Source organism: Dendrobates tinctorius, unplaced genomic scaffold (genome assembly GCF_039654945.1).
Source record: "Dendrobates tinctorius isolate UK_male_01 unplaced genomic scaffold, ASM3965494v1 ptg000058l, whole genome shotgun sequence".
NCBI classification, from domain to species: domain Eukaryota; kingdom Metazoa; phylum Chordata; class Amphibia; order Anura; family Dendrobatidae; genus Dendrobates; species Dendrobates tinctorius.
Genome location: NW_027361726.1, coordinates 1,881,359 through 1,903,522, shown reverse-complemented (window position 1 = coordinate 1,903,522; position 22,164 = coordinate 1,881,359).

The following is a 22,164-nucleotide window of genomic DNA, read 5'->3' as shown; positions in this document are numbered from 1 at the left end:
CTGATACTTACCTCCGACCGGCTCCCCTGCTGGTTATCGCTGATCGCGCGAGAAGCTCCTGGATCATTCCTCGTCGGCCACTTCCTGTGGCGCTGGCGAGCGACGCGTGGACGCAGGCGGGAGGACGTCAGGATCGCCGCGTCTGACAGGTAAGTAGCGACCCCCGTCCCCTGCTATGTCGCTGGTGAGATCTGCCTGTGTGGCAGCTCACTAGCGACCACCTAGCAATGCACCAGCGATCCTGACCGCGTCGTATCGCTAGTCGGGATCGCTGATGAGTCGCTAGGTGTAACGGTACCCTTAAGCCTATACACAGTACCTGACACATAAACATTACATTTCAAAATAATAAACAATGAGGGTAATCCTGTGAGCAGCTACCAGGGGAGAGGATGTTACAATGTAATGGGGTGCAACACCTAGTATGGATAATACCCATGAACTGGAGAGAAGAAAGACCAACCCAAAATGGTGTGTGTGTATATCCACATAATGGCTAAAAATAGAAATCTTTATTTAGACACCTGAGACACAGCAAACATTAAAACCACTTAAAAAACATGTATAAAACATGGCAAATAATCCACACCATTGAAGGTGGAATAGTGAGGAACATAATAAACAATGAACCAAGCAATGAGGAGCACATATGCTATAAGGTTAAGTACACACTTGCGTTTGACAAGAGTGCGGAGGGCTGCATACTTCCTCCCTTAAGCCCACCTACTTCCACACATCTTCCCTTACGCTCCGCCTAGTTCCGCATGTGTCCTGCGTACCTGTATTTAACAACATTGGGTATGCAGGGACATGCGTCCGAATGCGTTTTTACGTGCCCACCGACCGCACAGGAGCGCAACATTATACACCACAGGTTGTATACATCATCTAGTTTTGAGATTTTTTTTACCATCTACATCTAACCAGGCCTTTTAGACCTGGAGAGATACACATGCCTTGTGGTCTGGATTTAAATCCACTGTTCACATTACATCTCACATATGCCCGGCGCATGCGCTGCAATCTTGGGTTTAATATTATTGGAAGCATGATGTTTCAGTCTATTCATTATACTTGTTGTGTACATGTTCTCTAATCTTCATCATGCCCCATTTGTGAATCTGTATGTCTCGCTTTGCATGTTATATTGTGGATATTTTATAGCATATGTGCTTCTCATTGCTTGGTCCATCTGGTTCATTGTTTATTATGTCCCTCATTATTCCACCTTCAGGGCTGTGGTTTATTTGCAATGTTTTTTATACATGTTTTTTAAGTGGTTTAAACGTTTGCTGTATCTCAGGAGTCTAAATAAAGATTTATATTTTTAGCCAGTATTATGTGGATGTGCACACATTTTTTGGTTGATTTTTCTTCTCTCCAGTTCATCACTGACTGATGACTGTCTGCAGGAAAACGTCACTTAATAACGCGCGAGATAAAACGTATGATTGAAGCATCGTACGCCACATTTACTATACCCTCTTCCTATTCAGCTTGGGCTTCATGTTACAGTATCTATTATTAGCCAGCAGGTGGTGCAGTTCCAGTGAATGTTTATAAGGCCGGAGTCACACACAACGTATAAAAAAAAAAAATCGGTCCGTTTTTCACGGACCAGAATCGCACAAATGTTTCATCCGTATGTCATCCCATTGTCATGCCAGGATGCGATTTTCTCGCATCCTGACGCCAGTACAAATGAAGCTCTGAGCCTCTGACCGCCGGGCCAGAGCGACGTCAGCAGCGTGACATGTCATGTGATCACGCTGCTGACGTCACTCCCCGGTGACCAAAGCAAACGCTGGTGGTAAGTGTGCTCCTCTGTGGAGCTGAAGAACCACCGAAGATGGGAGATGAGGGGGAGTTAATGAGTGGAGATGGGGGGGATTTGTAGAGGGGATGGCGGTTAATGTGTGGGGGTATTTAGAGTGGGGATGGCGGTTAATGTGTGGGGGTATTTAGAGTGGGGATGGGGGTTAATGAGTGGGGATGGGGGTTAATGTGTGGGGGCGTTAATGAGTGGGGTTGGGGTTAATGTGTGGGGGTATTTGGAGTGGGGGTGGGGGGATTTGGAGTGCTGATGGGGGTTAATGAGTGGGGATTGGGTTAATGTTTGGGGGGATTTGGAGTGGGGATGGGGGGTACTTAATGTGTGTGGGGGATTGGGGATGGGGGGGATTTAATGTGTGGGGAGATTTGAGGACACAAAATAAAGAGTATGTATGAGGAAACAGTATGGAGGATTGGTGCAGATAGTATGGGGAGCGAATGGGTTAATGTAAGTGGACACAGTATGGGGAGTCAGGGTTATGTGTGAGCTGACAGTATAGAGAGTGAGGGGGTAAATATATGAGGAGACAGTATGGTGAGCAGGTGGGATGCTAGAGGGGAATAGTGTGAGGCGACAGTATATTGCAGATATTTTTATTTAGGAGCATTATAATGACACTTCTATCTTTAAGGGCGTCGTGTGGAGATTCGCTGCAGAAGACCGGAGAAGATGGACGTCTACAGAGACGAGATGTGGATGAGAAAACTCATCATGGGGTCTAGAAGAAAAGGTGACGGACTGCAGAGACGACGTCATCTATAAGGTACCTGGATGTAAATGTTATTTGTGATACGGACTTATTCTCATGTTTTTGTTAGGAACATTACAGGGGTTGTCCAGATTTGTGCTGAGTCTGCAGACATTCTATGTGACTGCAGACTTCTGAATTCTCACAGTGCTCACTGAACGCTGTCAGGATTCTCTCGTGCCGGTAATTTACATACATGCGGTCACATGCTGACTAGACATGTGTGGCCTCACTCAATGAAAATGAACAGAGCGAGGCCGGGCACGTCTAGTCGGAATGTGGCCAGAAGTATATAAATCACATGCTTGTGCTGACATGACTGTACATCGGCAAGGGAGAATCCTAAAAGTGTGCAGTGCATTCGTTGTGAGAATTCAGAAGCTGCAATGTCAGGATTCAGCTCTGCAGGTTGCAGTAGTCATCACATGGACACTTCACTCATATGCGATTTTCATGGCCCTGTGACATCGAGCTTCTCTTCCTGCTTCTCTCAGTTTTTTACTGAACATTGAGAGCATTAGGAAGAGCAGCTCGCAGGTACATAGCTAAGTGTGCAAGTCGCATATGTACTTGGGCGGTGGGGGGGCGCCGAACTGAATTCTTGCCCCGGGTGCCAGAAAGCCTAGATACGCCTCTGCTCAATAATGTTGAGGTCTGGGGATTGTGGGGGCCAGATGAGATGCTCAGCTTCATTACAATGTTCCTCGTGCCATGCTTTAACGATTCTAGCTGTATGAATTGGTGCATTATCATCCTGAAAGAAGGCGTTCCCCTCCGGGAACAGTGCTTGAACCATAGGATGCACTTGGTCGCCCAAAATGCCTAAATAATCTCGGCTGTTAATTCTTCCATGAAGTGATATCATTGGCCCGGTGGATCCCCATGAAATAGCACCCCAGATCATCACAGAACCTCCGCCATGTTTTACGGTTGGGAGAAGGGAGTCTGGATGGAATGCTTCTTTCGGCTGTCTCCAAACGTACACTCGGCCGGAGGTCGGAAATAGGGTAAACGATGATTCGTCTGAGAATATCACATGTTTCCACTGCTCGAAGGACCAATTCTGGAGGTTTCTACACCACTCTAAACGTTTGGAAACATTTGTCATTGAGAGCAGTGGTTTTCGAATTGCAGCTCTTCCGTGGAATCCAGATTTGTGCAGCTCCCGATGAACAGTTTTCGTGGAAACTGGGTTCTGTAGGTGTTCATTGAGCTCAGCAGTGATTTTCGGAGCCGTGGTCTTGCGATCCTCTCTCACAATTCGCTTTAGAGTCCGATGGTCTCTCTCAGTCAACTTCGACTTTCGGCCGGACCTGTGCTTTGCTGCGGTCGTTTTTCCTTCTCTTTCAAATGCAGTCATTACTTTGGAGACAGTACCTCTTGACACGACAAGCATACGGGCACTTTCTGTTACAATAGCACCTGCCATACGAGCACCAACAATTTGGCCTCTTTGAAAATCTGAGAGGTCTGCCATTGGTGTCAGGTTCTCATCAATGTTCTTACAATTCTGCAAAACAAACAGTTAATCTACATACACAGATCACATAACACATATAGTCAACTATAAAACATTACCATATGTCACGGTTTGCATGTTTATAACATGTTCGAAGATTATGATGCCAAAACGTTAGGTGTTTCCATTATTTTGTCCAACCCCTGTATATACACTCATATACATGTCATTGAGACACATATATATTCATAGTGTTCTACATAGCTTAATAGCTGCCAAATCAATTGCTGGCTTCTGTAAAATCAATACAAAACCCGACATGAAATGACACATGGTTTACATGCAGTAAGCCATTTAATTTAGTTTGTTATATGTCTTTGACTAAGAATTAGATTAGGGTATGTGTGTAACATTTTGGACAGGTAGGTGTTAAATTAACGAGTAAATTCATTGAAAAAAATTGTGTGGGATCCTGCAGTAATTTCTCCGCCAGAGAGGGAAAGCCAGTGAGTGAGGGCAGATATTAATAGCCTAGAGAGGGACCATTGTTTTTGCTCCCCCCTGATGCGCCTTTTCTGGCACTTAGCCTCTCTATTCCCATTACCTTTAGTGGTGGCTCATGGGTTAATAATAATGGGTTAATGTCACTTTGCTATTGAAAGGTGACATTAAGCTGGGTTAATAATGGAGAGGTGTCAACAAAACACCTATCCATTATTAATCCTATAGTAGTAAAGGGTTAAAAAAGACACACACACATTAATTAAAAAGTCTAAAAAATACACACATACATTAATTAAAAATTATTTTAATGAAATAATCACACAAAGTTTTTGACCAAATTTATTATTATGCTAATCCAGCAGAATCCCTTGTTGTCGTGTAAAAAATCAAAAAATCAAAAAACAATATCTCCGCCGTTCAGTCAGATCCCGCGCTGCAATCAATCACAAGGGGTTAACTAGTTTACAACAGCAACCGATGCTAATGCTATCGGCCCCACTGTAAACCACTGCAGAATGAATTAAATCATGTCTGTGCAGGCACCCCGGCTGACCAGAGATGAACAAATAAGCGTGGGAAAGTTTCTGAACTTTTTCCCACGCTATTGAATTCACCTCCGGTCAGCCGGGGACTTCGCACAGCCTCACTGACTACCACTGAAGTCACCAAGGCTGCTCGGAGTCCCCGGCTGACCGGAGGTGAGCCTCCGCCTCTACTCCCCCTCCAACTGGTTGCATTCTACTGCCCACCAGAACTAGCCATCCCCACCTTTCTCAACCAATTCACCACCTGGCTACTTCATTTCCTTTCTGCTGACATCCCCACTATCATCATGGGTGACTTCAATATCCCCACTGACACTTCCACCTCAGCTGCCTCTAAACTTTTATCACTGACTGCCTCCTTTGGCCTCACTCAAAGGTCCTCCGCAGCCACTCACAAAGATGGCCACACGCTGGACCTTGTCTTCACCCGCCTCTGTTCCCTTTCTAATCTCTCTAACTCATCCCTCCCCCTGTCTGACCACAACCTACTAACATTGTCTTCCCTCTCCTCTCCTAGTGCGCAACCCCCACTCCACAAACTCACTCACCCTCGCAGAAATCTCAAACACCTCCATTTTCACTCACTCTCTGAATCCCTTCTCCCTCTTACAGACATAGCTTCCTTACATGACACAGATGCTGCTGCCACTTTATTTAGCTTCTCAATAACAGCAATACTCGATTCGGCCGCCCCCCTCACGCACAGCAAAACTCGTACAATCAACAGGCAACCCTGGTTGACCAGCCTGACCAAAGAACTGAGATGAGCTTCCAGTACTGCTGAGCGGAGATGGAAGAGATCTCGTACTGCCGAGCACTTTACCGCATACAGTACAAGCAGTCCCTCGCCAGCTTCAAGTCCACGCTCACTGCCGCAAAACAAACTTACTTCTCATCTTTCATATCCTCCCTGTCTCACAACCCTAAACAGCTTTTCAACACTTTCAATTCTCTACTCCGTCCCCCAGCACCTCCTCCCTCTCCTCTCATTTCTGCTGAAGCCTTTGCCTCTTTCTTTAAGCAGAAGATCGATAACATCAGAGAAAGCTTTGGCCCGCAGCCCCTAATGCCCCTCCTCTTAACTGCCCAGCCCTGTTCTTCCAAAACCAGCTTTTCCACCATGACAGAAGATCAGCTCTCCACCCTTCTGTCAAGATCACATCTCATCACCACTTGCACGCTTGACCCACTCCCGTCCCACCTCATCCCAACCCTAACACATCTCTTCAACCTTTCACTTACAAATAGTGTCTTCTTCTCATCCTTCAAACATGCCTCAATCACACTCATCCTCAAAAAGCCCTCCCTCGACCCATCCTCTGTGTCTAGCTGTCGTCCAATATCACGTCTCCCTTATGCCTCAAAATTTCTGGAATAGCATGTCCATCTTGAATTGTCCTCTCACCTCTCCTCCTGCTCTCTCTTTGACCTGTTACAATCTGGCTTCTGACTGTTTCACTCAACTGAAATTGTCCTAACTAAAGCCACCAATGACCTACTAACCGCCAATAGCAAGCGACACTACTCTGTCCTCCTTCTCCTGGGCCTGTCTTCTGCCTTTAACACTGTGGACCATTCACTCTTGTTACAGATTCTCTCATCTCTTGGCATCACAGATTTGGCCCTATCCTGGAGCTCGTCATATCCAACAGACCGACATTCAGTGTCTCCCATTTCCACAATACCTTCTCACCTTGCCACCTGTCTGTCGGTGTTCACCAAGACTCAGTTCTAGGACCCCTACTCTTCTCCATCTACACTTTTTTTTTACTAATATATTATATTTATATTTTATAGTATTTTCCATTCACGTATGATGCATTTTTACGCCCAACTGACATCTTCTACAAGAAATTTACAAGGCATGCTCAGTGCCTCGGAGTGATCCTCGACTCTGCCCTGTCTTTCAAGCCGCTTATCCAAGCCCTTGCCTCCTCCTGCCGATTCCAACTGAAAAATATTTCCCGGATCCATATGTGGCGCCCCTGAGGCTCAGTCGCCACAGAGGTACTGCACCTCCTCCTGAGGTGTGGTGCCCCACCATCCAGGTAAGTTGGAGGCTCCTGACCATGCTCCAACACTCGCACCCCACACAACAGAGCAGTTCAGCAAAGTCACATTGCGACTCCTTGCTTAGAGAGCAGCAGAGCACCTTTGGTGGTTCCCTGCTTGGAACACGAAACGTGCTGGGAGGCGGGTGGAATTGAGAATACATGAAAGAGTGGGAAGTTTTAGAATTACAGGTCAGTCTGGGAGAGGAAGCCACTCAGAGAGGAGTGAGGAAAGAAGATCCCTGAGAGAGGGATTGAGGAAGGAGGTGCTTGCTGGCACGGGAAAGGAAAGAAGGAGAAAGACATTGAACTGAAACCTGATCTTCCATAAGAGAGAGAGATTAGAACGGAACAAAGGAGTAAAAGGGAAGAGAGAGGACGTTGGTTGAGGAAGAACCCTGCCTAGGAGTTCTAAGCGCAAGGCCGAGGCCCGGTCCCCGAGGTTGTATGGACACTAATGGTTCTGCAGCAGACACCGGTGTGTTATGATTGAGTCACCGTAGGAGGCAAAAATAGAAATGCTAGCTAAGTCCAGAAAACCAGAGAAGTTGGCAGCTATCGGATTGCAGACCCCTGAACCTATCAACACAACTAGCAGTAGCCGTGGGGGGCTCCTACGATGCCCTAGGCCCCTCGATCACAGCCGGAGGACTACATAGCCTAAAGACAGAAAGGGAAATCTAAACTGCCCCAGAGCAGACCCCAAAGCAAAAAGGCAGCCCCCCCACATATAATGACGGTGAAGCAAGAAGAAAGAACAAAACACAGACAGAAAGATAGACTGAGCAAAGATGGGGCCCACGCTAGCTTAGATAGGAAAGGACAGGAAGGCTGCTGTCTGCAATCCGTGAAAAACCCTATGAAAATAAGAGCCAACAAACTGACAGTAAAAAGGCCCTGAAGACGCTAGGCTTCAAAAAAGCTATGTCAGTACGCAGGAATATTCTGAAGACAGAGCAACAGGCAAAAGGAGATTCAGCTCACCCCAGCAGGGAATGGCAGAATCCAGAAAAGCAAGGAAAACAAAACACTAATGCATAAAGGCAAAGGAGAAATCTTAGCTTTAGATGAGCAGGAATCAGACTGGTTTCCTAGAAGTCCACAGAGAAATCACCCGCAGGCCAGAAGGGCGTCGGCAGCCTTATATCCAGTCATTAACTCCACTCAGTCAGTCATCATCATCAGCCCCAGGTGTTTGACAATCAGGCTCACTACCTTTCTTCACCAGAAGAGGGAGTTCCTCGGGCCTCAGTAGTGAAGGGGAAAATGAACTCACAACAGTACCTCCCCCTTGAGGAGGGGTCACCGAACCCTCAACCACGCCACCAGGGCGATCAGGGTGAGCCCGATGAAAGGCACGCACCAATCTTTTGGCATGAATATCAGAGGCAGAGACCCAGGAATTATCCTCCTGACCATAACCCTTCCACTTAACCAAATACTGGAGTCTCCGTCTAGCCAGACGGGAATCCAGTACTTTCTCTACCTCATATTCCATGTTACCTTCAACCAATACAGGGTCTGGAGGTGCCACCCCCGGAACAACAGGTTCAACAAACCTCTTCAACAAAGATTTATGGAACACATTATGGATTTTAAATGTGACAGGAAGAGCCAAACGAAAAGAGACCGGATTAATAATCTCCAAAATCTTGTAAGGTCCAATAAATCTAGGCTTAAACTTAGGAGAAGCCACCTTCATAGCAATATTTTTTGATGATAACCACACCATATCACCAACCTTAAATTGGGGACCAAAGGTCCTATGTCGGTTGGAAAACTGCTGGGCCTTTTCCTGGGAGAGAGATAACTTATCCACCACTTGGTCCCAGATCTGGTGCATTCTCTCCACCACAGTGTCAACCCCTGGGCAGGCAGAGGGCTCCACCTGCCCTGAAGAAAATCGAGGATGAAACCCAAAGTTACAAAAAAAAGGAGACATCAAAGTGGCAGAACTAGCTCTATTATTTAAAGCAAATTCGGCCAAGGGCAAAAATGAAACCCAATCATCCTGATCAGCAGAAATAAAACATCTCAAATATGACTCCAAGGTCTGGTTTGTTCTCTCTGTCTGCCCATTGGTCTGAGGGTGAAAAGCAGAGGAGGACAACTGAATTCCCAGCTTGGAACAGAAAGTTCTCCAAAATCTAGACACAAACTGGACTCCTCTGTCAGATACAATGTTCTCAGGAATCCCGTGCAAGCGAACCACCTGTTGTAAAAACAGGGGCACCAATTCAGAGGAAGACGGCAACTTAGGGAGTGGTACAAGATGAACCATCTTAGAGAACCTATCACAAATCACCCAAATAACAGTCATCCTTTGAGAGACAGGCATATCAGAGATGAAATCCATTGAAATATGGGTCCATGGCCTCTTGGGGACAGGCAAAGGCATCAACAACCCACTAGAGCGAGAACACGATTTAGACCGGGAGCACGTCCCACAGGACTGCACAAAATTCCTGACATCACGAGACAAGGAGGGCCACCAAAAAGACCGACTCACCAGATCTCTAGTACCAAAAATACCTGGATGACCAGCCAAAGCAGAGCAATGAACTTCAGACATCACTCTCTTCTTCCACTGGTCAGGAACATACAACTTTCCACTGGGACAACGCTCAGGTTTGTCCTCCTGGAACTCTTCCAGAGCACGTCTCAAATCGGGTGAGATGGCAGAAAGAACTACCCCTTCGCCTAAGATGGTAGCAGGCTTGGTCACCACAGGAGAATCAGCAAAGAAGCTCCTAGAGAGGGCGTCAGCCTTGACATTCTTAGTTCCAGGAAGAAAAGAAACCACAAAATCAAAACGTGTAAAAAACAAGGCCCACCTAGCCTGTCTAGGGTTCAAGCGCTTAGCCGACTCTAGGTAAATCAAATTCTTGTGGTCAGTGAGGACCACGACTTGATGCTTAGCTCCTTCCAACCAATGTCTCCACTCCTCAAATGCCCATTTCATGGCTAACAGTTCCCGATTCCCCACATCATAGTTACGTTCAGATGGAGAGAACTTTCGGGAAAAGAAAGCACAGGGATTCATTTTAGATGTTACAGGATCCTTTTGGGACAAAACAGCTCCTGCACCAATCTCAGAAGCATCCACCTCTACCTAGAACGGAAGTGAGACATCAGGTTGCCGCAAAACCGGGGCGGAGGTGAATCTTCGCTTCAACTCCTGAAAGGAAGAAACAGCCTCCGGAGACCAATTTAACACATCAGCACCCTTCTTAGTCAAATCAGTCAATGGCTTGGCAATACTAGAAAATTTTGCTATAAATTTCCGATAAAAATTAGCAAAACCCAAAAACTTCTGGAGGGCCTTCAAAGAAGTGGGCTGAACCCAATCGTAAATGGCCTATACCTTGGCCGGGTCCATTTCAATAGTTGACGGGGACAAAATAAATCCCAAAAAAGAAATCCTCTGTACTCCAAAAAGGCATTTAGATCCTTTGACATACAGGGAATTCTCCCTCAAGATCCGGAACACAGTCCGAATATGTTCCACATGAGAATCCCAATCCTTGGAGAAGATCAAAATATCATCCAGATAGATAATCAAAAATTTATCGACAAAATCTCGGAAAATATCGTTCATGAAGCACTGGAAGACAGAAGGGGCATTAGTGAGCCCAAAAGGCATCACCAGGTACTCAAAATGTCCCTCCGGAGTATTAAACGCCGTCTTCCATTCATCCCCATGCTTAATGCGTATAAGATTATACGCCCCCCTGAGGTCAAGCTTGGTAAACCAGCAAGCACCTTTAACTCTGGAGAATAGATCAGAAATCAGGGGTAACGGATACTGATATTTAACAGTAATTTTGTTGAGAGCACGATAATCAATACAAGGTCTTAATGATCCATCCTTTTTGGCTACGAAAAAAACCCGGCACCTAAGGGTGACGAGGATGGTCTAATATGACCCTTCTCCAACGCCTCCTTAATATAGGACCGCATAGCCTCGTGCTCGGGTACAGATAAATTGAAGAGCCGACCCTTGGGAAATTTACACCCCGGGCTCAGTTCAATAGCACAGTCATAACTCCTATGAGGAGGCAGAGACGCAGACTCATTCTCACTAAATACATCATAAAAGTACGAGGAGAAAATAGGGGGGGAAGCCAGCACTGCTTAAGGTTAGAACGCATAAATTGAAGTGCATATGCACATAATATCCAGCTGTATTCAAAAATGAGATATTTGGCAAAAAAATTGATCAATTCAATTGAGCCACCCCGCCGGCCAAGGCAATCTCATGTGGGGGGGTCCTACTCTACATTTATAATAAATACTGTGCCACCACGGCCTCCCAAGAGCACGACCACATCAAGTGCAATCTGCACCCGAACACCGCTGGATCGCTCCCATGAAGCCAGACGAAGCAAGTGCAGATGAAGGCCAACCAGGTCTGAACACAGACATATCAGGATTGACCTCCACACATTGCCCAACCAGCAAACATAGATGAAGGGCGATATTGGCCCAGACACAGGTGCACAATTTAAATAAAGCTTGGGGCAGGGCGGGGCTGCCGTGTGTGTGCACAGCAGCCTAGATCCATCATAATGAACACAGAAAAATTTATAGCGGACATAGCCAAGCGTGCACGGCAGCAGTGGTGGTGAGCCACAAACCAACAACAAGAAAATAGGGGGGGAAGCCAGCACTGCTTAAGGTTAGAATGCATAAATTGAAGTGCATATGCACATAATATCCAGCTGTATTCAAAAATGAGATATTTGGCAAAAAAATTGATCAATTCAATTGAGCCACCCCGCCGCGTCAAGGCAATCTCATGTGGGGGGTCCTACTCTACATTTATAATAAATACTGTGCCACCACGGCCTCCCAAGAGCACGACCACATCAAGTGCAATCTGCACCCGAACACCGCTGGATCGCTCCCATGAAGCCAGACGAAGCAAGTGCAGATGAAGGCCAACCAGGTCTGAACACAGACATATCAGGATTGACCTCCACACATTGTAATTTATGCGTTCTAACCTTAAGCAGTGCTGGCTTCCCCCCCTATTTTCTTGTTGTTGGTTTGTGGCTCACCACCACTGCTGCCGTGCACGCTTGGCTATGTCCGCTATAAATTTTTCTGTGTTCATTATGATGGATCTAGGCTGCTGTGCACACACACGGCAGCCCCGCCCTGCCCCAAGCTTTATTTAATTGTGCACCTGTGTCCGGGCCAATATCGCCCTTCATCTATGTTTGCTGGTTGGGCAATGTGTGGAGGTCAATCCTGATATGTCTGTGTTCAGACCTGGTTGGCCTTCATCTGCACTTGTTTCATCTGGCTTTTATGGGAGCGATTCAGTAATGTTCAGGTACAGATTGCACTTGATGTGGTCATGTTCTTAGGAGGCCATAATGGCACAGTATTTATTATAAATGTAGAGTAGGACCCCCCACATGAGATTGCCTTGGCGCGGCGGGGTGGCTCAATTGAATTGATCAATTTTTTTGCCAAATATCTCATTTTTGAATACAGCTGGATATTATGTGCATATGCACTTCAATTTATGCGTTCTAACCTTAAGCAGTGCTGGCTTCCCCCCCTATTTTCCTATCATAAAAGTACGCCAAATAATCAGGAACATCATGCGACTGAGGAGAGGTGGAAAACACCGGAGCCTCACTAAAGGCACACCGACAACCCCAACTCACCACAGACACAGATTTCCAATCCAAAACTGGATTATGAATTTGTAACCAGGGAAACCCCAGAACAATAGTATCATGCAGATTATGTAACACCAAAAACCTGCAATTTTCTTGATGGTCTGGGGCGACCCGCTTTACCACCTGGGTCCAAAACTGAGGTTTATTTTTAGCCAAAGGAGTAGCATCAATCCCCCTCAAAGGGATAGGCGTCTGCAGAGGTGTCATCGGAAATCCACAACGTTTAGCAAAATCCAAGTCCATTAGGTTTAGAGCTGCTCCCGAATCCACAAAAGCCTTGGCGGAAAATGTGGACAGGGAGCAGATCAGAGTAATAGCCAGAAGAAACTTAGGTTGAACACCACCAACAGAAAACGTGTGTGCAAAGCGTTTCTCGCGTTTAGGACAGGCAGAAATAATATGCGAGGCATCTCCACAGAAAAAACACAACTTATTACGCCTTCTGAACTCCTGACGCTGCTCTCTGGAAAAAACTCTATCACATTGCATAGGTTCAGACATTTGTTCAACAGGTGGCAACACCTCTCGTGCAGCTCTGCGTTCGCGTAAACGCCGATCAACCTGAATGGCTAAAGACATAGAATCGTCAAGACCAGAGGGAACAGGAAATCCCACCATAGTATCTTTTATGGCTTCTGACAACCCCTTCCGAAAGAGAGCAGCCAAGGCATTATCATTCCAGGTAGTAAGTACTGCCCACTTTCGGAATTTTTGACAGTACAATTCTGCAGAATCACGACCCTGGTTCAATGCCAGCAGGGTCTTTTCAGCCTGATCAATGGCATTAGGTTCGTCATACAACAACCCCAAGGCCTGAAAAAATGCGTTCACATTAGTCAGAATAGGATCATCTGGTTTCAAAGAAAACGCCCAATCCTGGGGATCGCCACGCAGCAAAGAGATGACAATTTTAACCTGCTGCGCGGAGCTCCCTGACGAGTTAGGCTTCAAGGCAAAAAATAATTTACAATTATTTTTGAAATTCAAAAATTTAGACCGATCCCCAAAAAATACATCAGGTGTAGGAATCTTTGGTTCAGCAGCATGTGAATGAGCAAGGTAGGCGGAAATTCCCCGCACTTCCGCAGCGAGCTGCTCCACACGATCAGACAATTGCTTTATCTCCATTGAGAGAAAAAAAAAAATTCCCCCTACGGCCTCAGAGATATAGAGGAAAAAATATACACACTTTTTTTTTTTTATACAATTCTTTCCTGCTATTGAGTACCCTAGAATCTGCGGTATGGCGGGTGATTCTGTTATGATTGAGTCACCGTAGGAGGCAAAAATAGTAATGCTAGCTAAGTCCAGAAAACCAGAGAAGTTGGCAGCTATCGGATTGCAGACCCCTGAACCTATCAACACAACTAGCAGTAGCCGTGGGGGGCTCCTACGATGCCCTAGGCCCCTCGATCACAGCCGGAGGACTACATAGCCTAAAGACAGAAAGGGAAATCTAAACTGCCCCAGAGCAGACCCCAAAGCAAAAGGCAGCCCCCCCACATATAATGACAGTGAAGCAAGAAGAAAGAACAAAACACAGACAGAAAGATAGACTGAGCAAAGATGGGGCCCACGCTAGCTTAGATAGGAAAGGACAGGAAGGCTGCTGTCTGCAATCCGTGAAAAACCCTATGAAAATAAGAGCCAACAAACTGACAGTAAAAAGGCCCTGAAGACGCTAGGCTTCAAAAAAGCTATGTCAGTACTCAGGAATATTCTGAAGACAGAGCAACAGGCAAAAGGAGATTCAGCTCACCCCAGCAGGGAATGGCAGAATCCAGAAAAGCAAGGAAAACAAAACACTAATGCAAAAAGGCAAAGCAGAAATCTTAGCTTTAGATGAGCAGGAAACAGACTGGTTTCCTAGAAGTCCACAGAGAAATTACCCGCAGGCCAGAAGGGCATCGGCAGCCTTATATCCAGTCATTAACTCCACTCAGTCAGTCATCATCATCAGCCCCAGGTGTTTGACAATCAGGCTCACTACCTTTCTTCACCAGTAGAGGGAGTTCCTCGGGCCTCAGTAGTGAAGGGGAAAATGAACTCAAAACACCGGTGGAGTCACTGTAAATGCACTACTCCCATCTAAGACTTGGGGGCACAACAGCAACTTGGATAGTGAGCCGGGACTCAGGAGTAGGGAGTCCCCGAAGCAGTCTACAGCTGTCTGCCGTACAAGTAGAGTTCTTGGGAATATCTGTCAGGAGGCACTCCAATGTAACTCAGTACTGGGAGTACTTCAGACTTAAAGGCGCTATAGAGGTGACGTTCAGAAAGGCACATGTTGGCGGAGCGTTGGAAGGGAGCATTCCATCTTGCCTGGAGGTTGACTGAGTCCCTGACCCAGAGGACACGGCACGGAGGCAGGCACCTGTGTGTACTACAGACTGTGAGTAAAGCTTTGGAACTGCAAGCCCTGGTGTCCTCCATTCATTCTTGCGCCAACGCATCCAGCCCCGCTACATCTGGGTACCAGCTTCTACACTGCTTGTGCCTCTCCTCTTCCCCCACATCTACACTGCCCTGGTCTTCCTGCGCCTGTATAGGCCAACCTGATAGCCTCTCTTATCCACCTGGATAGGGTACCCTTCGAGACGCTCATTCCTTTCATATAGCCCTGAAAGGAGATAAAAAAGAGCCCTATCCTTCTTCCAAGTTTTGTCACCGATAAATAGGGAAACACCTCCTAACATCTAAGGTGTGAAACTTCTCTTCCTTACTATTCCTAGGGTCAGGACAGAAGGATGGCAGAGATATCTTTTTTGACCTATGGAACTTAGACACTACTTTAGGTAGATAAGCAGGGTCAGGTTTTAAGACTACGCTATCGTCCATAACAAGGGTAAAGGGAGGGTCTGCTGACAAAGCCTATGAGCTGATGTTAGGGCTACTAATAGTATAGTCTTCAGGGTAATCGATTTTATGTACCCTGCTCTCAGAGGCTCAAAGGGGGTTTCTTTTAAAGCATTCAGAACTAAGTTTAAATCACATGGAGGAGCCCTATGTCATGATCCAGGCTGGGTATTGTGTCCTGTCTCTCTTTCCCGGTATGATCAGGTCAACGGTTAACTTTTCTCTGCCTCATTCTGGCTTCAGGCCAGCAATTTCTCTCCACTGCATCCTGCAAGCGGTGCCTATGATGTGTGTAGCTGACTCTGCTTGCCCTGATTTGTCCTGTTGCTTTTGCTGACTGTACCCATGTCTGTTTATTCCCCTCTTCCCGTTCCGACTCTGTGTTCCCCTCGTGTTTTGACTCCCTGGTATTTGGACCCTGACCTACTGTTTGTCTCTTGTCTTTGGCATATCTGCTCCTGACCGTTATTGATCCATTTGGCTTGTTTCTGACTCTGTGCTTGTTTATTCCTTTGGTACTGCGCTACAGACTAATATCGACCCAGCTTGTTTTACTATTCTGCTGCCACCTGGTGGTAGCCTCGCTGCTGCTTTGCAGGTCTGCTCTTGCTGTGTACAGCCCTCCCTCTACTCTATTGCCATCTAGTGGAGCTTGCATCTACCTGCATAGCAACAGCGTGACACCCTGGCTACTGGGCCTGGACGGGACCTAACACATGCCTTAACAAACCTGACCACCCACCGATCACCCGCGAGGTTGTAATTATATAGAGCACCGAAAGCCAAAATCTAGACTTTTAAAGGGCTAACAGCCAGGCCTTGTTCATGCTCCCTGTGAAGGAACTCCAGGATTTCTCTTAGGGGCACCCTTCTTTCCAAAGTACATCCTGTGGATGGCAGGAATTTTTTCCAAGATCTACCATAAGTTTTTGCAGTGATTGGTTTCCTATTACAAAGCAAGGTAGAGACCAGGTTGGGAGAAAACCCTTTATTTTCTAGCACTGACCTCCCAAGTTCTAGGCTGTTAAGTGCAGCCCAGTCACCGGAGGATGGAAGATGGGCCCCTGAGCTAGAAGGTCCGGGATCTCTGGAAGGACCCATGGTTCCGTTACTGACATGTCTCTTAGCCAAAAGAACTAAGGTCTCTTGGGCCAAAAGGGAGCTATGAGCACTATTCTTGCCCTGTCCTGTCTGATCTTACTGAGAACCACTGGAATCAGACAAATTTAGGGAAAGGCGCAGGCCAGAGTGAAGTCCCATTTGATCCGATTGGCATCCACTGCTTGAGGATTTTCTTTTAGATCCAGGTAGCAGAACCTTTCTACCTTGCTGTTCTGCCAAGTAGCTAAAAGGTCGATCTCTGGACACACCCACATGGACACTATCTGCATCTGCCTGAATATTGAGGTTTTCAGGGACCTTTCGCCCGGCAGCAGCGGTTTGTTGCTCAAAAAATCTGCCGCGATATTGTCCTTCCCTCTGATGTGAAGAGGGGATAATGAAAGGATGTTCGCTTCTGTAAAGCTGAAAATCCACTTCGTAGTCTGCATTAGGGATCGAGAACGTGTGCCCCGATGATTCAGGTATGCGACTGTGACTTGGTTGTCCAAAAGGATCTTTACATGGTGGCCTCGTAGGAAGGGTAGGAGACTGTCTAATGCATTCTCTACTGACAAGAGCTCCCAAATGTTTGAGAAGCTATGCTTTCCTACCTCCAACCGTGTTCCTTGGACCAGATGGTTGTCCAGTAGAGCTCCCCACCCTCTGGGACTAGCATCTGTGGAGACAACCCTGGTGATGTGAGGAAACCAAGGGATGCCCTCCCGAAGGGATTCTATTTCTAACCACCAGTGGAGTGTATTACTTCCCAAGGCAGTGTCAGTGTACCTTCCAGATAACCCCGTAAGGAACATTGGCTTTCCAACACATGCCACTGCAACTCCCTTTAGTGGAACTGGGCCCATTTTACTGCCGGGATACAGGAGGTGAGGGACTCCTGAGGGACATCACTGGATCTTGTACTGATCTGGAGAGCAGACTGAATAACCTTTCCTTCTTTTGATCCGGTAGGCGACAATCTTGCCGGCATGAGTCGGGCAAGAGCCCCAGAAAGATCTGTGTTCTTCTTGGGTCTAACCTTGATTTTTCTTGGTTTAAACACCAACCTAAGTTTTCCAAGATGGTGGCTCTCTCTCTCACTTGACTCTGGCAATGACTGAACGAACGACCCACTACTAGGAAGTCATCCAAGTATGGGATGACCAGTCTTTTTTCTTTTAGGTGGGTCAAGACTTCCGCTGTCAGTTTTGTGAACACACGAGGGGCCACTGCCAGGCTAAAATGGTGGGCCCTTTCCTGCAAGTGCCTTGTGGTGCCCTCTACTGGTACTGCCACTCTGAGAAATTTCCGGAACGTTGCGTGTATTGACACATGGTAATGCGCGTCTTTCAGGTCCAGGACAGCCATATAGCAGCTGGGAAAAAGCAGTTAAATCGCTGATCTTATTGACTCCATCTTGAACTTGGGAATCTTCAAGAATTTGTTTTAAAGTTTTCAGATTGATAATTGTTCGGTATGAGCCGTCCGGCTTCTTTATCAGAAGCAGGGGAAAATAAAAGCCTTTCCCTTTTTCTTCTGATGGACCTTCCTGCAGAACGATCTTTTCCTAAGAGGCTTAAGGCCCCGTCACACATAGCAATCTCACTAGCGAGATCGCTGCTGAGTCACAACTTTTGTGACACAACTGCGATCTCACCAGCGAGATCGCTGTGTGTGACAGCGATCAGCGAACGGCCCCCCTGCCGGTATCGCTGATCGCTGCAAGAAACCTCTGGACATTTTTTTCGTCGCTGATCTCCCACTGGCCAGCACACATCGCTGCGTGTGACAGGTGGGAGACCAGCGATCCGCTGTAAAATAATAAAAAAAATAAAAAATATTGTTATTCTCACCTTCCGGCGTCTCGCGCAGTCTTACCGCCTCTCTCCACGCTCCCGATCCCAGTAATCCTTTGCAAGAATGACCGTGAGACTTCGCGATCCCGCGAGAACGGACGTCATCGCAGTAATTCTCGCAAAGGATTACTGGGACCGGAGCGTGGAGAGAGGCGGGAATGCTGTGCGGGACGTCGGAAGGTGAGAATAACAATATTTTTTATTTTAATTCTATTTTTGACATGAATATGGCACGAACACAACAATGCCGCGCGCTCGGCATCGCTGTGCTAATCGCTGGTGAAGCTGTCTGTTTGACAGCTCACCAGCGATCACATAGCGACTTACCAGCGATCCTGACACGTTGATATCGTTGTCGGGATCGCTGGCAAGTTGCTATGTGTGACTCCAGCTTTAGTATCTCTGATTCCAAGGCTACTTGCTCCAAGATGGATGTCTGTGGGGCCTTGATGATAACCTTGTCTGGTGGATATCTCAGGAACTACAGCCTTAATCCTGATCTTACCAGGCTGAGAATCCTAGTGCTGGAGGAAATTTTCTCCCAGGCTGGAAGGAAAAGGAGAGTCTTCCTCCCTCCTGGGGTACTGAGTCATTTGGAGGGTTTCATACTATCCTGGGAAGGATTGCCAAACAGGCAGCCCTTGTGTGGCGCCCCGGAGGCTTCAGTCGCCACAGAGGTACTGCACCTTCTCCTAAGGTGTAGTGCCCCACCATCCAGGTAAGGTGGGAACTCCTGACCACGCTCCACACCTGCATTCCACACACAGAATAGTTCAGTGGGGCCACCTAACAGCTTCAGGCTGGGGGTTAGCAGAGCACCCCTCGTGGAACCCTGCTTCGTAACACGAGATGTGCTGGGAGGCGGGTGGAGTGAGATGATATAAAAGAGTGGGAAGGCTGAGAGTTAGGGAGTAGGGTAGTTGGTTAGATAGTTGGAGAGAGAAGAGAGAAGATGGGTGTCTGAAGGACGTGCTGCAGAAGGTCCCAGTGATCTGGGCTGCTGGCACGAGAAGGACCAGAGAAAGAGACTGATAAGATTGATAACCTAACCTTCCATAAGAGAGATAGAACAGATCGGAACGAAGGAGAATAGAAGGACGGTGGGAAGCTGGTTGAAGAAAGATAGAGAACCCTTCCAGTCCAAAGAGCGCAAAGGCCGGGGCCCGGTCCCCGAGGTTGATTGGATCTTTAAGTCCGGCAACAGACACCGGAGGAGTAGTGAGCCGCTAACGCCTTGCTCCCATCATAGACTTGGGAAACAACAGCAACTGAATAGAGAGCCGGGACGCAGTGAGGAGTCCCCGAAGCAGGCTACAGCTGTCTGTCATACAAGTAAAGACTAGGAACACCTAGAGAGAGGCATTCCAGGGTAACTAAGTACTGGAGTGCTTCGCACCTAAAGGCGCATTGGAGGAGTCGTTCAGTAAGGTACATGTTGGCAGAGTGTGGAAGGGAGAATCCTATCCTGCCTGGAGGTTGGCTGGAGCCCTGACCTGAAGAACACAGTGCGGAGGCAGGCAGTTGAGTGAACTGCAAACAGTGAGTAAAGCTTTGGAACCACATACTCGGGTGTCCTCCAGTTATTCCCGCACCACTACACCTGGGTACCAGCCTCCATACCATTCTGCGCCTCTCCTCATCCATTGCACCTACACTGCCCTGGGGCTACAGCTCCTCCCGTGGGGAGCTACACCATCTTTGCTGCACCACACCATCAGTCCCAGCGGATCTGCATGCAGCGTTGGCTCAACATCTTACTTGCCAAACACCACAGGTGGCGTCACAAACTATTCTAATAAACTTTAACACCATTAACATCACCGCCATTGATATTGGGCGCCCAGGGCCACGGACCGGGTCACCGCTGCTGTGACACATTTCCACCTTGACACCGGCCCGGTACCGAGTACCCCGCTGCCCTGGGTGTGCGAGGGCGACCCACTTGCCTTTCCTGGTTTCCTTGTGCTGAATTTCTTCCTTTGAAAGGACTGCCAGAAGGACGAGCGGGGAGGTTTTCTTATCTGCAGCTTTTTCCGGGATGCCATCCAAAGCTGAAGCGAATAAATACCGACCTTCACAAGGGACAGAATACAGTTTCCCTTTTGCTTGCATGTCCCCCGGGCACCCTTTTAACCAGACTGCTCTCCGGCCTTGCGGCTAGTCTGGCCGAGTCTTCCGATAAGAAGGCCGCAGCCCCCTTGATTACTGGGAGTGTGGCCAGAATGGAGTCTCTGGGTGAATTTTCCCTCAGCTGGTCATCCAACTTAAGGGGGCTTCACACATAGTGATATCGCTAGCAATATCGCTAAAGCGTCACAGATTTTGTGACGCAGCAACGATATTGCTAGCGATATAGCTACATGTGACACTTACCTCCGACCGGCTCCCCCGCTGGCTATCGCTGATCGCGCAAGAACGTTCTGGGCCATTTCTCGGCGGCGGCTTCCTACTGGGCATCCTGCTGGCGCCGACGAGCGACACGTGGACGCGGACGGAGGACTTCATCATCGCTGCGTCTGACAGGTAATTAACGACCGCTGCTGCGTCTCTGCATTGCTGGTGAGATCTGCCTGTTTGGCAGCTCACTAGCGACCATTTAGCGATGCACCAGCGATCCGACCGGGTCGTATCGTTGTCGGGATCGCTGGTGCATCGCTAAATGTAACGGGGCCCCTACTCAGGCTGATCATAAGAGACCTTGCCAGACAGGTTGCCGCAATGACTGGCCTCAGAGCGCCTGCCAATGACTCCCAGGTACCCTTGAGAAAGGTGATAACCTTTCAATCAGGGAGGTCTTTCTCAGTATGCCTGCATCCTCAAAGGGAAGGGATGATCTTCTTGAGGCTTTGTATATAGCGACATCCACTTTTAGCGCTTCATTCCAGATTGATGTAGCCTCTTCCTCAAAGAGGTACTTTCTTTTAAAGCAGGATAGCAGAGGGCCCTTCTTGTCTGGACTTTCCCATTCTTTATTATTGAGATCAAGCTCTTTCTCATTAATAGGGAAGGATCTAAGCTTCTTCCGGTCCAAAGCCCCAAACATTACATCATGAACAGATTTTTTGGCCTTTTGGTCGACTAGACCCATTGTGGTCCTCACGGCTTTGACTAAATTATCCACTTCCTCCTAGGGGGAAGCAATAGCTGCTCCTGAGTTGTGTGCTTCCTCTGAGAGGGACCAGGATCTTGGAGAAAATTCATTCTCTGTCCTGATGAGCGTTTTTAAGGTACAGGAGGAATCTGGGGTCTTATTTGCGATTTTGCATTAATACTTGATTGGAACAACTTCTTCGGCAATGCACTAGATAGATCCTGACCGCACAGAGCACAGGTTGTGTGCTTCGATTCCCTTGCACATTTTCTATGGGGATCCTACCAGAAAAGCAAGAGAACAGAGAAGGAGAGAGGGAGAGCGAGAGATTCACATTATTAGGCCGGGGTCATACTTGCGAGAAACTCGCATGAGTCTCACGTCTCAATACACGGCACTGCCGCCGGCACTCTGACCGAGCACTCAGCT